Source organism: Vulpes vulpes, chromosome 12 (genome assembly GCF_048418805.1).
Source record: "Vulpes vulpes isolate BD-2025 chromosome 12, VulVul3, whole genome shotgun sequence".
Taxonomy (NCBI): Eukaryota; Metazoa; Chordata; class Mammalia; order Carnivora; family Canidae; genus Vulpes; species Vulpes vulpes.
The window spans coordinates 20,515,021-20,532,837 of NC_132791.1; the positions used below are offsets into that span (position 1 = coordinate 20,515,021).

General features: G+C 40.2%; 1 protein-coding gene across 3 annotated transcripts in view; it reads right to left on the reverse strand.

The window, feature by feature from the left end:
- Positions 1-17,817, reverse strand: part of FRMPD1 (FERM and PDZ domain containing 1) — a 140,419-nt gene that overhangs the window by 95,222 nt on the left and 27,380 nt on the right. For all 3 annotated transcript variants that reach the window (XM_072727906.1, XM_072727902.1, XM_072727907.1), the window contains one exon: positions 8,392-8,434. The gene's annotated coding sequence lies outside the window, so the exon portion shown is untranslated. The remainder of the gene's footprint in view (positions 1-8,391; positions 8,435-17,817) is intronic.

Here is a 17,817-nt window from a genome sequence, read left to right on the forward strand (position 1 = left end):
TTCATGTAAGACTCCACAGCCCATCAACAGCTGCACGGGGCCTCACTGGGGATTTTAAATCCCCCCACAACTAAGTGCTTTGCAGAAGCTGATGCCTCACCCTAGAAGGCTTTCTCCTTTCCCACTTTACCTACAACTTGCTGGACAAACTCTTCCTCCTTTAAAGATTTTATTTTATTTACTTATTTATTCATGAGAGAGGCAGAGACATAGGCAGAGGGAGAAGCAGGGTCCCTGTGGGAAGCCCGATGTGGGACTTGATCCCAGGACCATGAGATCATGCCTGAGCTGAAGGCAGACACTCAACCACTGAGCTACCCAGGCGTCCCACTCTTCTTCCTTTAAATCCTGGTGAAAAATATCTTCTCTATAAGGTCTTCCCAGCCCCTCCTTCGTGGCTGTACTGTGTTTGGGCTGTTCTTCAAATAAAGTACCAAGCACACTACATTACAATGATTTATTTACATATCTGTCTTCTTGAAACCTCCTTGAGAAAGACAATTATCTTATTTATTTTTGTCTTCCTAGGACTCTATAGATATTTGTTGAATGAATAAATAAGTCGATGAATAAAATATACATAAGCTTCTTAAAAGAACTTTACCCTAACAGCTGTCATTTCACTCTAGATCACTTTTAATCTCTGTTTTTGTCACTCTGAAGTCCTTTTTGTTGAGAGAATACCATCAAATGATCCAATATTAACATAGAGCAAGATACAGCAAGACTGAAATTTCTCATATGGCTATTTGATCACGCCTTGTCCCTCTCAGATGTCTCTCCTTTTTTTAGTGACACTATGTAATAACCCATAATGAGAAGCTGTGTTGCATCCTAATGAGACTTCCTGACTAAAAACATCTGAGGTTTGAATTTATTTCCCATAAGTACCATTTCAGCTAAAAGTTTTGCTTTCTCTATGGCATGAGTGTGCCATTTGTTATCTGCTAAGTGCCCATACCTTCCCCTTCTCCATATTAATCTCCTTTGCATTCAAATACTTCTGAGAGCTGACTTAATAGTAAGCTTTTCTATATAATTTCCTTCTTGGAATGCCTAACTCTTCCTGACTTTATATCTATTGTTCCCAAAATAGAATAGTTTACTGCTTCAAATTTCAGATTTACTGCCTATAGTGATTTAGGATGAGTTTCTGCTCTTCCTCTGAATGATCAAATTCCTTATGACTAAAAAAAATTTTTTTAAACCTTTCCCTATCATTTTGTATGGAGCAGTGTTTTTACAGTAGATGTTAGAAACTTTTTTTTTTTTTTGCTTTTTAAAAAATGTTATTTATTTATGAGAGAGAGAGAGAGAGGGGGGCAAAGACATAGGCAGAGGGAGAAGCAGGCTCCATGTAGGGAGCCCGATGTGGGACTCGATCCCCAGTCTCCAGGATCACACCCTGGGCCAAAGGCAGGCGCTAAACCGCTGAGCCACCCAGGGATCCCAATGTTAGAAACTTCTATTTTGTATACCAGTACACAAGTATACAGTACGCCAATACTTGTATACACAAGTACATTGGCAATTTTAATGCCTTCGTGTTAAATTAATGAGAGGCAGTGCAGGTCAAAAATGTGAACAGTGGTCTGGGAAACAGGGTAAACTAGTACCATTTTGCTACTTGCCCAAGTCCTATTACTCTTCAGGCTACAGAAGACAGGAGAAGTGAGACTGAATGACCTTGGTGGTTTCTTTCAGATCTAAAATGATATGATTCCTTAATAGGACTCCAAGAGGTCATTCATCCAACATTGTTGATTGCTGGCTATGGACTTGTGCCTTGCGTTATGAACACAAATGCAGACTGGATAGGGAATGCAATGGTTTGGTTATGAGAGTGTTATTATACCACAAAAACTAAATACCTATCTTTAATATTCAAGACCTACTTAATACTGAACTATAACAAAGGCAGTTACTTTGAAACTAGGATGAGCCAAAGGTCATGAACTGTTGGAGTACTTCAGGAAGACCATTAGGAGTAGCTCTATAGGAGATCCAAGGCTGCACTTATGGCGAGCTGCTTGTAGAAAAGCAGTGTCCTGTTCTAAAACCCAGTTCTGTCCTTACCCTGCTGTGTGGCTAGGGGAAAGTCACATCACCTCTCTGAGATACTATCTTCTTCTCTGTAAAAGGAGAGAATGATACCTTATAGACCAAGATCTCTTGAGCTCCAAACTGAATGATTATTTGAGAATAAGGAAACTAAAGTGTCATCTCCTCAGAAAGAGAGGTTCAGCTGTTCTCTGCAAAAGAAACTGGGTGCTTATCACGAGGATTATATTACCTCTTGAGAACAAGTAAATTGTTGCTCTATAGAGAGAAATGATGACATAAAAACAACATGTTCTTACTCCCAAGATTAGAATCCTAGAGGACACAGGAGCAGACATTCACCACTCACTTCTTAAAAATGAACTCTCCAGCTCACTGTAAAATACAATGAATAAAGAGTTAGGTGAGAGAGTCCATTTTCTGTGTATTAGTGAAGAGAGCCCTGTCTCCCAGGACTCTCCAAACTGTGCCTGACTCCTTATCACACTCATGCTCCTAAAGATGGCCCATTTTTACTTTATTAGGAGGATTGGGGGATGGGGATGTAGAAAGTATGTCTCCTCTCTGGACTGCTTCCTTAGTTCTCCAATCAGCCTTGTCTGCTTACATTTCTTTCCCTATTCCTAATCACATTCTCTGCTTCTTGATAAAGAAAGTGATATTCTACTCTATTGCTAATGGCAATGGATTTCATGACTGGGTTGGGAACAGAGGGAAAGGATGGGATAGAGCCAGGAATGATTATCACAATTTTTTGAAAATATTTGAATTCTTTATGTGTCCTGTCAGACAAGTTTTAAATCTCATTCCCCAGATGATAAATCTTTCAGTGTTCTGAGGAACACCTTTGGAAATAGAAGTGGTTTCAGCATCTATTTCCTTTTTAATTCTTTTTAAAATTCTCTATTTCTCTATTGGTGCAGCTTTTGGGAGATCAGTTCCAATGGCATGCCCATAGTGTTATAGCCAGTGTCTAGCATGGCCCTACTCTGGTCCTGCCACTACATCTGCTCCAATTACCACAGGCTGGATTCTGCTTTAGATCACACTACTTCTCTACTCCCCATAGCCCAAGAGGCAGATGCCACTATCCCTCCATCATCACTTTCTTCAGCTCCTATACTTTTCAAAGCACTGTACCATTTGTAAAACCCCAGACAAAGTAAACATCTCACTTTATTCTCTCAATAGCTCCTTAAGTTATGCAACACAAACATTATTATCCCCATTTTACAGGAGTATAAGCTGAGACAAGCTTAGAGAAGTCAAATGATTTATATGAGGTCACAGCTGACAAACAGGATTCAAATTCAAGTTTATCTGGGTAACAGAGCTCTATCCTTGTAGGGAGGAAGATGGCTGCAACACCATCATAATATGGAGAAATTTCATAAATCATTTTAGGGTGACTATCCGGGGGGTCCTCTAAAGATGTGGTCCTGCATCCTATAACTGACTCCCTTTCTTAGCCAGCTCCATATAGAGGTAAGTCATGCTGGGAGACATATAATGAATGGAGAGGGTAGGATGTGAGGGCCTAGAGCTAGAACATAAAAGAGATGTCACATATACCCAGGGAGACTGAACCAGTGCAGGACTGGTGGAGGATGCTGTCTCTGCCACACTGTTTAAAACCGTGGGGAGGACCAACTCCCAGGGGCCTGGAAAGTACCTGTCTTGCTAGTGAGTCTCCAGTGAAGCCTTTTGATTCTGGGGCCACCTGAGAGGCCCAGCTGGCTTTGACAGAGTGGGACCCTTTCACAGGTGAGTAGAAACTATCCCTGCCCACTTGCTGCTCATAGCCCTGAGGGAAGACCCCTACCCTGGCTGAAGTCTATCTTCCTAGAGGGGAATGTCACAGTTGGGCCAATCTACCCCTCCCAGGGCCACTACTAGCTCATACAGCACCTTTATGTGGATTAGAAAAAAAGCATCACCTCCTCAGATGCCTTTGTGAAAACAAGAAAATAATGTTCCCTTCCTTCAGGCAGATGTAGCTCCACACCATGGTATACAATCAGCAAGTGGATTTTAGTTCCTACTGATCCTCTCAACCAGGTACCCTTGTATAGTATAGACAACCTATACAATGGCACACAGAAGCCCAACCCTCTCCTATTCATATTGGGATGTCTGAAGATCCTAGAAGCCTCTGCCATCTCACCTCAGCATGGTAGGCCCAGCTGACCAGCCTCGTTCATGACTAGGCCACTGGAGAAGCATCAGCTTCCTTTGCTTTCACGATTGCTACACTGTTGCTACCCAAAAGGCCATCGTATCCTGATTTGCCCAGGTGCCAACATGAGTGGCCAAAGCAGATCAGAGATCATTTAAGGAGACTCCATAGCTTGAAGGAAGAAGACCAAGCTAAATAGCTAGAAGAGGTTACACATATTGAGATAGGTTTAAAAGAAAAAGTAAGCTTTTAAAATAAGAATTCTGAGGGGAGCCCCGGTGGCGCAGTGGTTTGGCGCCGCCTTCAGCCCAGGGCGCGATCCTGGGGACCTGGTATCAAGTCCCATGTCGGGCTCCCTGCGTGGAGCCTGCTTCTCCCTCTGCCTGTGTCTCTGCCACCGCCCCCATGAATAAATAAAATCTTAAATAAATAAATAAATAAATAATAAAATAAAATAAGAATTCTGAGATTCAAGTAGAGATTAAAAAGACAGAATCAGAATGAAGACACATGGTTTTGGGAAGTTAAAAAGACAATTTCTAAATTTAAACATTTTAATTGTGGAAGTGAAAAATAGAATGAACACCACTGAAAATTGGTTTAATGACCTGAAAGATGAAAAAGGAGAACAACCCCACCAAACCAAAAATACAAAGAAATGGAAGTTATGAGTGAAAAGGTTATAACCATGGCTGATATATCTAGGAGAGATAAACATAATAGAGCAGCAAATGGAGCAAAATTAATAAGGGGGTGAAGCAATCATCAAAGAAGTAAAAGAAGAAAACTTTAGGGATTTTAATCAACTTGAATTTTCAGCTAGAAAAAAGACTCATTGAATGCTATTCAGCAGTAATTTTAAAACACATACCATACCTAGGGAGGCGCCTTGCTGGCTCAGTTGGTGGAGCATGAGACTCTTGATCTCAGGGTGGTGAGTTCAAGCCTCACAATGAGTGTGGAGATTACTTAAAATAAAATAAAATAAAATAAAATAAAATAAAATAAAATAAAATAAAATAAAATAATAAATAAAATAAAATAAATAATAAAATAAATAATAAAATAAATAATAAAATAAAATAAATAAAATAAAATCATATACCTAGGACTTCCAGTTCTGGATAAGATAGAGGAACATATTTCTCCCTATTCTTCCTGTTAAATATAGTTAAACCCTCTAGACACATGTGTAAAACAAACATAAGGAAATTCTGAATGATGGAGAGAATGCAAACCAGCCAGGCACCTCAGGGCTCAAAAAACAACATGGCAACAAATTCCGTGGATTTTCTTTTTGCATCCTATATATCCCCGATGAGGCACTAGAGAAGCCCACAATTAGGAAATGCCAAAGGGCACAGACTTTTTTTTCAAAAGGCCTCAAGAAAAGTCTGATTTCCGTAGCCAAAGGGATGGGAAAGAGCAGCCCAACAAGACAGAAGTCTTTGTGACAACATGTACCCCATTCCAGCCAAACACTAGAGTAAAAAATTACACACAGTGGTCCTACTCCCACTCTCCCACCCCTGGTCAGTGGAGGCTAACTAGAGAACGTGGATGTTCACCCCTGCCCTGAGGTCACAAGACACATCTCCCACTCTGCCCCAGGGTGGTATCAGCAGAAGCTGAGTGGGGATTTGGACTTCCATCCCCACCCAGTGGTCACAAGGCACGGTTCTCTTTCCCTACCAGGACAGTGTCTGCTGAGGCCTGCTAAAACAGAATTCAAATAAGATCCAGAATCTCATAACATAATACCCAAAATGTTCAGAATACAATTTTAAAAATCACTTATCATACCAAGAACCAGAAAAATCTCACCTTGAATGAAGGAAAGACAACAGATACCAAAATGGAGAAGCTGCAGATGTAGAATGATCTGACAATGTTTTTAAAGTGGCCATCCTAAAAATGCTTCAATAAGCAATCATGAGTTCTCAGATGAAAACATAGGAAATATCAACAAAGAAACAGATGTTATTTTTAAAAAATAATGACATGGAAATGATATAACTGGAAAATACAACAAAAGAAGTTAAAAAGTCTCTGGATGGGGTAGCCCAGTGGCTCAGCGGTTTAGCACTGCCTTTGACCCAGGGCGCAATCCTGGAGACCCGGGATCAAATCCCACGTCGGGCTCCCGGTGCATGGAGCCTGCTTCTCCCTCTGCCTGTCTCTGCCTCTCTCTCTCTCTCTCTCTCTCTCTGTGACTATCATAAATTTAAAAAAAAATTAAAAGTTCAAACACAAAAGCAATGATAAAAGAAGGAAACTTAAAAAAAAAAGAAGGAAACTTGGAATATCAGAAATAAAGAATGACAGAAAGAATAAAAATATTGGTTAGTGTAATAAAATGTCATTTTCCTCTTGAGTTTTCTGATTTATGTTTGGTATTGGAAACAAAAATTATAATATTGTTAGATGTTTTCAATGTATATAATATTTAAGATAATCAGGACACCTGGGTGGCTCAGCGGTTAAGAGTCTGCCTTTGGCTTAAGGAGTGATCCTGGAGGTCCAGCATCGAGTACCACATCAGGCTCCCTACGTGGAGCCTGCTTCTCCCTCTGCCTTTGTCTCTGCCTCTCTCTTTCTGTGTCTTTCATGAATAAACAAATCTTTTTAAAATTTTTTTGAATTATTTAAGACAATCATATTAAAAAGGAGAGAGGGTAAAGGGACCTAAATGTGCATTTCACTTGAAGTGGTAAAATGTCAGCATCCGTAAACTGTGATAAGTTATATTTGACAAAAAAATGTAACTTTATATTTGACAAAAAAACTATACAGAAATACACTAAAAAACATTATAGACAATTCAAATTGGAATTCTAAAAAATTGCTCAAGTAATTCACAGGGAAGCATGCAAGATAGGAACGGAAAATGGGGGACAAACAAAATAAATAATTAAATGTCAGACTTAAGTCCTAATATTTCAATAATTACAGTAGATGTAACTAGTCTAAATATATCAATTAAAAGACAGAGATTGGCAGAACAGAGTTTTAAAAACATGCCCTGGTGAAATTCCTGAACTCCAAGAACAAAGCATTAAGATCCTAAGCTTCCAGGCAATGTGAATAGCTTACTTATGAAGGAAAGAGAGTTGCCCAGAATTATTTTGTGGACCCCACAAACTGCCCTTGTTAAAATTCATTGAGACCTAATATTTGTTAGTCAATGTTCTTTTTTTTTTTAACAAAAGATTTTATTTATTTATTCATGAGAGACACAGAGAGAGAGAGGCAGAGACACAGGTGGAAGGAGAAGCAGGCTCTATGCAGGGAGCCTGATGTGGGACCCATCCCAGGTCTCCAGGATCACGCCCTCGGCCAAAGGCAGGCACCCAACCGCTGAGCCACTCATATGGCTCATGGGTGTCAATGTTAGTCAATGTTCTAAGCAGTTCATGTCATCTCATTTTTTAATTCTATGTGATATATGTTATTAGGTCCCCTGTTATATAGATGAGGAGACTTTCCCAAGGTCATTTAATTAGAATCTAAGACCTTAGATTCAAACCCAGGAAAGAAATGAACAAAACTAAAGAGTGACTGTAAGTTAGCTCCCTGAATAAGAGAGCAAGAAGAGAACTCCCAGACAGTGAACAACATACTAGAAGGTTCCAAGGATGGAAAGGAAAACCTATTATATGCCAGGTATTTTTTTTTTTTTTAGATTTTATTCATTTATTCATGAGAGGGAGAGAGAGAGAGAGAGAGAGAGAGAGAGGCAGAGACACAGGCAGAGGGAGAAGCAGGCTCCACGCCAGGAGACCAACGCAGGACTCCATCTTGGGACTCCAGAATCACACCCTGGGGTGAAGGCAGGCACTGAACCGCTGAGCCATCCAGGGATCCCCATGCCGGGTATTTTAAATACACTATTAATTATGGCAAAACCCCAACAAACAGGTATTAGGGTGTTACTTTTGCTGATGAAGAGATTCAGCAAAGTTAAATAACTTGATCAAAATAATCCAGTAGTAGGTGATAGTCATAACTTAAATCTGGGTCATCCACCATCTGCTATTGGGTTGACAAGCCAGAAAGGCTCTTAGGACATATTTCCCATGATGGTTGTCTTTGTCAGTCCATAGTTTCCCTGTAGTGTCCCAGCAATTAAAACTTTAAAGAGAAAAGGATCCTACCTTTCTTGGTGATTTTAGCAAGCCCACTGGGTCTGAGTGTCATCTATAAAAGAAAGAATTGAGCTACATCAGTGTTTTTGTTTTTAATTTAACTTAATTTAAAGTAAACTCTATGCCTGACATGGGGCTTAAACCCACGACCCTGAGATCAAGAGTCTCATGACTGAGCCAGCCAGGTGCCCCTATGGCACCTTGACTTTTTAAATATCTTAATTTTTTTTTTTAAGATTTTAAGTAACCTCCACACCCAGCATGGGGCTCAAACCTACAACACCAAGATCAAGAGTTGCACAATCTACCAGCTAAGCCAGCCAGAAGCCCCTAGTATCTTTCTAACTTTGGTGAAGGGTAGACCAGTGGAATCCTTTATTCAATTCAAAGCCTATTAAATAGAAGCTCAATGTAGAAGACAGGTATAAGCAGAGCAAATCTGACTGAAGGGAGATCTAGGCGTAGTGCTAGCCTAAACCCTCTTCAGTTAAAACACTCTTTTACAACCATGAATTCTGGAAGTAGTTCATGGAGAAACCCTGGACACGGGAGTGTGTTGGAGGCATTCTCTTCCATCTTCAGTGTAGGATAGGGAGAGAGATTGATGACCTAGATTTTGTTAAAAACAAGGCTTTATTCATGTTTTGTTACGATGGACTACGTACCGAGACATTGTGTCTTAGTATTTTCTTTGAATCAGGGATACTCTGGGAAGGATCTGGGCCATGGATTCAGACATGGCTTGAATACCAGCTCTTGCTCTTGTTAGTTTTGTGACCTTGGACAACTAATGCAGCCTTTCAGTTTTCACATCATAATAAACAGATAATACTGACCTTGGGGAGTGTTGTGGGGATCAAATTAAATAAGGATAAAGCACCTAGCAGAGAATCAGGGTATTGTAGACATTTGATTTTGATTAAAAGCAGGGATCCCTGGGTGGCGCAGCAGTTTGGCGCCTTCCGTTGGCCCAGGGCGCGATCCTGGAGACCTGGGATCGAATCCCACGTCGGGCTCCCGGTGCATGGAGCCTGCTTCTCCTCCCTCTGCCTGTGTCTCTGCCTCTCTCTCTCTCTATGACTATCATAAATAAAATAAAATAAAATTCTTAAAAAAAAATAAAAAATAAAAGCAGCTATTATTATACACTTTGAAACTCCCAGATCTTGGGGCGCCTGGGTGGCTCAGTCCACTAAGTGTCTAACTCTTGATTTCATCTCATGTCATGATATCAGGGTTATGAGATCAAGCCCCACAGTGGGCCTGGCACTGGGTATGGAGTCTGCTTGGGATTCTCTCTTTCCTTCCACACTTCCCCCAACCCCCTTCCCTCTCTGAAAAAATAAAAAGAAACTGCCAGATCTTAACACTTTAAATCTGCTTTTTCTTTCACAATTTGTGGAGTTTGGGTCTTTCTTCTCTTTTTTTCTTTTCTCTTTTTAAAAGATGTAGATTGATAAATATAAAAAGAGATTAACTTTTTGTGAAAGAATGCTGAAACTACTGTAAATTTAAGTTGTGGATTATGAAAAAACACAATGACACTGAAGAAATATATAACCTAGACCCCAATTAATGACTGTTATACATGCTGATTAGCTTGAAACCAAACAGCATGCATTCACAAAATAATCCATTATTAAAACATACATTTTTTTCAAAAATAAAAGATCCTTTTCTGATCCTAGTATTGACAAGACAAGGATAACCTGATTTTACAGACCTTCTGTCTTAAAATAAGTGATGTTTTGTGCATCACCATACAGCTGGGGGCATAGCCTGACCTTCTAAAGCCTACGGTTTATAGAGGCTAAAGTCATGGAAGATTTCCTATAATGGTCCATGAATTCCTGCCACTTCCCATGAAACTTAATGGGAGAACATTTTAGAGCATACGGTACTTTGTCAACTGATACTAATGTGTCCATTAGTGTGATTCCAGAGGGAATTTCAGTCTATGCCTAGGGAACGGTCACTTGGGGAACAGAAATAGCTACTTACAGCCACCATCTCCCAACAACTCTGTCCTCTCTCCAGCCTCCTCCTCTTACAGTCCCACCAGGAAACGACATATAACTAGGTATGTGCCATTAATGGTATCTGCATTATCCACACTTGAGCCATAATCCCTTAGGGCATACCACCTTGATGTCCTTCAAGACCTTATACAGACAATATCTCATTTGACCTTCACAATACTCCTCTGAGCTAGGTTTTGTTATCCCATTCCACAGATGAGGAAAACAGAAGTACACAACAGTTAAACTATTACTTTGAGGTCAGAGGCTAAGTGGCAGAGCTATGCTTTGTCTAATGCAATGGCCCAGCCCCACATTGGATGTATAGAGGCATATACTTGGACTGACTGGGCTCTGTGAATTGCTGTGCTTTGCTAGCCTGATGTGGCCCAAATTAAATACATCCACATTTATTCATTCATTAAAATAACATTGACTAGGAGAGTATGGGTAAGGCATGTGCTATAATGGTGATAGTGTCCTAGAAAGTTCCAGAGCTTTGGAGTCACTCAGAACACAGATATATGGATATCTTGATTCTTATCAAGTGCTAGGTATTAGTAAGGAGTGCTATGAAGAACACGGGGTCCTGACCCTCAAACATCTCTGAGGGGTTTTTTTTTTTGGTTAAGATTTTATTTATCTGAGAGTAAAAGAGATCACAGAGGGAGAAAGAGAAGCAGACTCCCCGTTGAGCACAGAGCCCAACTCAGGCTTGATTGGAAGACCCCAAGACCACTACCTGAGCCAAAGGCAGAGGCCCAACTGACTGAGCCACCCAGGAGCCCCTGAAGTTTATATAAATTATATGATGATCTGAAAAAATAAAACAGTTGAATCCCTATCTTACTTCTTATATCTTACTCTTCATTTTAAAATAAAATCCAAATGAATCAAATATTTTCATGGTGGAATCATAAAAGTACTAGAAGAAAACACTGGCTAATGTACAAGGAAGATCATAAACATTAAACAAAAGATCAATAGACATTTTTACATGAAAATTAAAAATCTTGCATGGGGGAAACCAACATAAGCTTAGTCAAAAGATAAATGAAAAGTTAGGGAAAATACGATACAGATAACAAATAAGGGATAAATAAATAAGGGATATATGTGAAGTTTCTAAATATATATATACACATATATATACACACATATTTATACATATATACAAAGTTTCTAAAAAGCAGTAATTAACAGGCCAACAACCCTATAAAAAATGGGCAAAAGATAGGAATAGCTAATTCATGGTAAAGCAATTATAAATGGTTCATCTACAGAAGTGCTCAAACTCACTCATAAGAGATGGAAATAAAGGCAACACTGAGATATCATGTTATCTAACATAATGGCAAAGATTGGAAGTTTCCTAATACATGTGTTGTTGGAGACGTTGAAAAACAAACTCATGTTTTGTTGGCAGGAGTGTAAATTGGTACATTTTCTCTGAAGGGCAATTTAGCAATATCTATGAAAAAATTTAAAATGTGGATCAATAGCAAAACATTTTAAACAACCAAAACGGGGGATCCCTGGGTGGCTCAGAGGTTTAGCGCCTGCCTTTGGCCCAGGGCACAATCCTGGGGTCCTGGGATCGAGTCCTGTATCGGGCTCCCGGCATGGAGCCTGCTTCTCCCTCCTCCTGTGTCTCTGCCTCTCTGTGTGTGTCTATCATAAATAAATAAATAAATAAATAAATAAATAAATAAATAAATAAATAAATCTTTAAAAAATAAAAATTAAAAAAAATAAACAACCAGAACGCCCATCATAATTATGGCACATGCATTTAATGAAATGCCATATAACTATAAAAAAAAGAAAAAGAAAGCTCTTTAGCTACTACCCATTGAAAACAATTTTTATGATATGTTGCTAGTTTTTTTAAAGCAAGGTGCAGGGCAGCCCCCCTGGCTTAGCAGTTTGGCGCTGCCTTCAGTCCTGGGTGTGATCCTGGAGACCTGGGATTGAGTCCCACATCAGGCTCCCTGCATGGAGCCTGCTTCTCTCTCTACCTGTGTCTCTGCCTCTCTCTCTCTCTCTCTCTCTCTCTCTCTGTGTATGTCTCTCATGAATAAATAAATAAAATCTAAAAAAAAAAAAAAAGCAAGTCACAAAGTCACAAATACAATGTGCTACCATTTGCACTTTTAAAAACGGAAGGAAATCAGTATTCAAGAATATATATGAAACCCTTAACACTGGTTGATAAGGGGGAAAAAAGAACTGAAAAAGGCTGAAGGACTGGAATGAAAGCTAACCTTTCACATATACCCTTTGTATCTTCTGAATTTTTTAATGGTATTAAATGTTTTTGAACTTTTATATTGAAAAGATCTTTTAACAACCATTTCAATTCTAGGAATTAGCTCTACAGATTATTTACACATGTGTTTCATATATTCAAAGATATTCACTGAAGTATTTTATATAATGGCTGGCAACTGAAAACATCCGAAATGTCAACTAAGAAGAGAGCTTCATAGATTATAATTCAGTCATACAAAGAGTTATATACAATCATTAAAAAGAAGTTGGTGGTACTCTATGGATTAATAAAGAATAATCTTAAACCGTTTTGAATAAAAAAGATATATATAGAATAGTCTGTCATGTGCTTATAGTATGCATGTATTTATTTATTTTTTTAATAATAAATTTATTTTTTATTGGTGTTCAATTTGCCAACATACAGAATAACACCCAGTGCTCATCCCGTCAAGTGCCCCCCTCAGTGCCCGTCACCCATTCACCTCCACCCCCCACCCTCCTCCCCTTCCACCACCCCTAGTTCGTTTCCCAGAGTTAGGAGTCTTCATGTTCTGTCTCCCTTTCTGATATTTCCTACCCATTTCTTCTCCCTTCCCTTCTATTCCCTTTCACTATTATTTATATTCCCCAAATGAATGGGACCATATAATGTTTGTCCTTCTCCGATTGACTTATTTCACTCAGCATAATACCCTCCAGTTCCATCCACATTGAAGCAAATGGTGGGTATTTGTCATTTCTAATGGCTGAGTAATATTCCATTGTATACATAAACCACATCTTCTTTATCCATTCATCTTTCTTTTTTTTATTTTTTTTTAAAGATTTTATTTATCCATTCATGAAAGACACAGAGAGAGAGAGAGGCAGAGACACAGGCAGAGGGAAAAGCAGGCTCCATGCAGGGAGCCTGACGTGGGACTCGATCCCAGGTCCCCAGGATCACACCCTGGACTGAAGACAGCACTAAACCTCTGAGCCACCTGGGCTGCCCTCCATTCATCTTTCGATGGACACCGAGGCTCCTTCCACAGTTTGGCTATTGTGGACATTGCTGCTATAAACATCAGGGTACAGGTGTCTCGGCGTTTCATTGCATCTGCATCTTTGGGGTAAATCCCCAGCAGTGCAATTGCTGGGTTGTAGGGCAGGTCTATTTTTAACTCTTTGAGGAACCTCCACAGTTTTCCAGAGTGGCTGCACCATTTCACATTCCCACCAACAGTGTAAAAGGGTTCCCTTTTTTCTGCATCCTCTCCAACATTTGTGGTTTCCTGCCTTAGTATGCATGTATTTAGACTCCATAAGACCATAGACTATTTCTGGAAGAATATACAAGAAACTACCAATATTGGTTGCCTGGTGGTGGGAAGGGTGGGTAGTTTGGCGGGAGGCAGGGGGCTTGGGACTGACATGTGGCTGAGGGACAGATGTAGGAAGACAATTTCCTTTTCACTGTACATCTCTTTGTGGCTTTGGAATGATTTACCATATGCAAATATTATATAATCAACAAAACAAGTTTTAAGTACATTATGTTCAAATATAAGTGCCTGCTTGGGGCAGCTCTGGGTGGCTCAGCAGCTTAGCACCGCCTTCAGCCCAGGGTGTGATCCTGGAGACCCTGGATCGAGTCCCACGTTGGGCTCCCTGTGAGGAGTCTGCTTCTCCCTCTGCCTGGGTCTCTGCCTCTCTCTCTCTCTCTCTCTCTCTGTGTCTCTCATGAATAAATAAATAAAATATTTTTAAAAATAAGTGCCTGCTTGTATTGAGTCAAAAGTTGCTTCCCTGTGAGTTCTACCTGTTGATTCAGTTTCTATCATTGGGGTCACTGTAAAGTAGGTTTAACCCCCTTTCATTCTAGACAGGGGTGATATCTGATACTCTGAGTCCTCACTTCTCCAGCCAAGCTCCCTCAAAATAGTTCTAGGAAAGATCCTTCCTCATCCTTGTCCCAGTCTTTGGACCCTCTCTGATCCCTAGGATTTCTTAGAAAGAGCATTACCTAAAGCTGAACACTGCTTTTCATGTAGTGTAGTGGGCTGCTGTCACCTCTCCACTGCTGCTATGACCTTCTCCCTACTGGAGTTTCTGCCTTGGATGGGGAGAGTGAAGCCAGTGGGTAATGGCAGGAATACATTATCCCCCTTTCTTCCAGACCATGGAGGTGAGGCTAGCCTGGTGCTTTTTCCTTTCTTTTGGCGGGGAGGGGTGTAGTGGTCTTCCTGCACCTTGTTACCTCTTACTTGCAGCAGAGTCTGGTTCAGAGTGGCTGAAGGAAGGGGCAGTTTAGAACACAGTGTTCACGAGACATTCATGAAGCATTTAAGAATGAGAAATGCTAAGGTGGTTCAGTTGTGAGAGGCTGTGTTCAGGAAAGCAGCCCCAAGTGATGCTGGGAAGGAGCAAAGTGAATTAACAGCTGAATTAACAGCTGTTTTTAAAACCATGATCAGTAAAGCTTCAAAATGGTCTTTCATGAAGACATACTGTAATTTATTTAATCATTCATCTATTTTTAGACATTGTTTCCAATTTCCCCCTAAAATTCCTATGATTAACACCTTTGTGCATAAATCAACATCTGCCTCCTTGATTATGTTTTAGAGTAAAATTCCTAAAAGCAGAATTCTTGGGACAACTTGGTGGTGCAGTTGGTTAAGCAATCAAATCTTGATATTAACTCAGGTTGTGAACTTGGGATCATCATATCAAGTCCCACAACAGCCCCATGACGAGCCCTGCATGGGGCTCCATGCTCAGTGTAGAGTCTGCTTCTCTCCCTCTTTCTGCCCCTTTCCTGCCTGCACTCTCTCTCTCTCAGAAAAATGAATAAATCTTCAAAAAAGACATAGATGATAGATAGATAGATAGATAGATAGATAGATAGATAGATAGATGATAGATAGATAAATGTAGAATTCTTGAGTCAAAGGGCTCTTCATACATACTGTTCAACTGCATTCCAGGAGAGATGAATCGATTCACTGTGCATATACAGGAACCCATTTCGCCTCACATTTGCCAAACTGAGCATCATGAAAAAAAACTTTTTTACTAATTTTATAGGTAACAAAATGATATCTCATCATTTTAAAAATGTATTTGCATTTATGTGATTACCAGTGAAGCTAAAATATGCTTTCATGTGTTTATCGATATCTATTGGTAATTATATCGGTTTAGGTTTGTGGACTTCGGTCCTCTTTGAATGTTGCTCAGATTTCAGGGGGGTTCTATATAAAGCACCTGCCCAATAGTATTGCCATCAGTACTTAAGCTAATCAGGCAATGTTTTCATTATTAATATTGAGTTTTTATATAAGCACCTTTATACTTGCTTTTCTCATGGAGCAGCATTGAGGAACAAACAAAAGGTGTCTAAACAACTGCATGTATATTTAAAAGTACAGATTGCAAGTGCCTTCCATTATCTTCCATGAGGCTAATTGAGCCTAAAAGGATCCTGATATGAAATATCAGCGTTACAGAAAATGAATCCTCGTGTTTAGTGGTAAGTGCTCTCCGTAGTAATCAGAATAATTGTATTACATAGTTCTGAAAAGACAAGGAAAGATTCTTTCTATTTCACTGTGTAGGAGCAGGAGATGAGGCTAGGCAGCAAGGAGTATATGCTTGGCCCTGGGCTGGATCCTAGAATGCCAAGATCCTATCCCTAGCTCAATCTTTGACTCTAGTCTCACTTGTCATGGAACTCAAAACAGGTCTTGGATATTTTAAGGACATCTCTCTCAATTTACAAACAAGGAAACAGAGATTCGGGGTGGGGACAGAAATCTCTTAGCCGAAGTTATGGGTTTCTTTTCCATGGAAATGACTCCTTTGAAAAGGGAGAAGAATGGACTATCGGTCTGTATGACCAGTTACAGCAGATGCTATACTGGAACAGCAGATATAACTGTGCATCATTTGTTCATCCATAGAGGGGCCCGCCCAGCCAGTCCCTCAGATTTCTTCCCAGCTCTGTTCCTCTGTGAGTCATTGATGGGAAGGTTATTTTTTTATCCTGGAGATAGACTGAGTCCCTGTCTGGATAAAATATGTCACAGCCTGTAGTCTCTGGAGGAACTAGCCTATGGATAGCTGGACACAGCTACTCACCATTACCAGAAAAACAAATGGAAGGTTCTATTTGTCTTACAGTGTGCCATCTTCACAGTATATGGTAAGCATTTTTAGTTTGCTCACAAACTGCCCTGCAACTTTAAAATCCAGATCCAAATCAGCAAGGGCAGTCTGTCCAGCAAACCCAGAAAAGTAAGTATGAAGCCTTACTACCCATGGGCCTTTGGCTTCTGTAATGGCTGCTGCAGCACCTGCACCCTCCATTCAAAGGGAAGTACTCCTGGGACACATGCAAGGCAGCAGTCTCTAAGCACATGTTCTTGGCAGGTGCATCATGGGACACTCTGCAGCAAACAACTACAGATGTGCTCTGTGACAGAAAGGTGTTATCAATAGTTACCATTCCCCCATGGGGATCTGGAGTTCTTGAAGAAAAAATCAGCCATATGGGGGAAGATTATGGCTGTTTTCAATTCTCTGGGGGTCCATGTAGTACAAGACAAATTCAGCCTATCCTGTGGGCCTCCAGGGCAGAGCCACAACCAATGGAACTGGAGATGGCTGGAAAGCAGAGCTGAAGGCAATAGAAGGAAGACTTCAGGAGTGAAGTCAGACTTCCATATTAGGTTAGGGTTCCTTCCCTCCTGCACTGGCAAAAGAGGGAGTACCTGACTTTACAACCAACGAAAGCAAAACTAGGCCCTATCAAATGTGGTATTAGTAGACATGACTCAGTGTTATCCATAGAGGGGAGCAACTTGATCTGTAGCCAGCTCTACTCAAACGTGACCCTCCAAAAATTCTTAACTCCTCTATTTCCTTCCCTTACAAGGAAAATTGGTTCCATGTGAGGTCCCTCTGGGCCCTACAGTTCTCAGTTTATAATCTTACATACTTGTATCCACACCATCCATCCCTTTCTACAGACAGATCACTGTATTGCTCTCATTCAGCTGCATTTCTGAAACACTTGAACACTACCATTCTAACAATCTTTGTCCAAAGTATTCAAAAAGTGTCTCACTTCAGAAAATTTTGCTGAAAAATTCCAGATTAT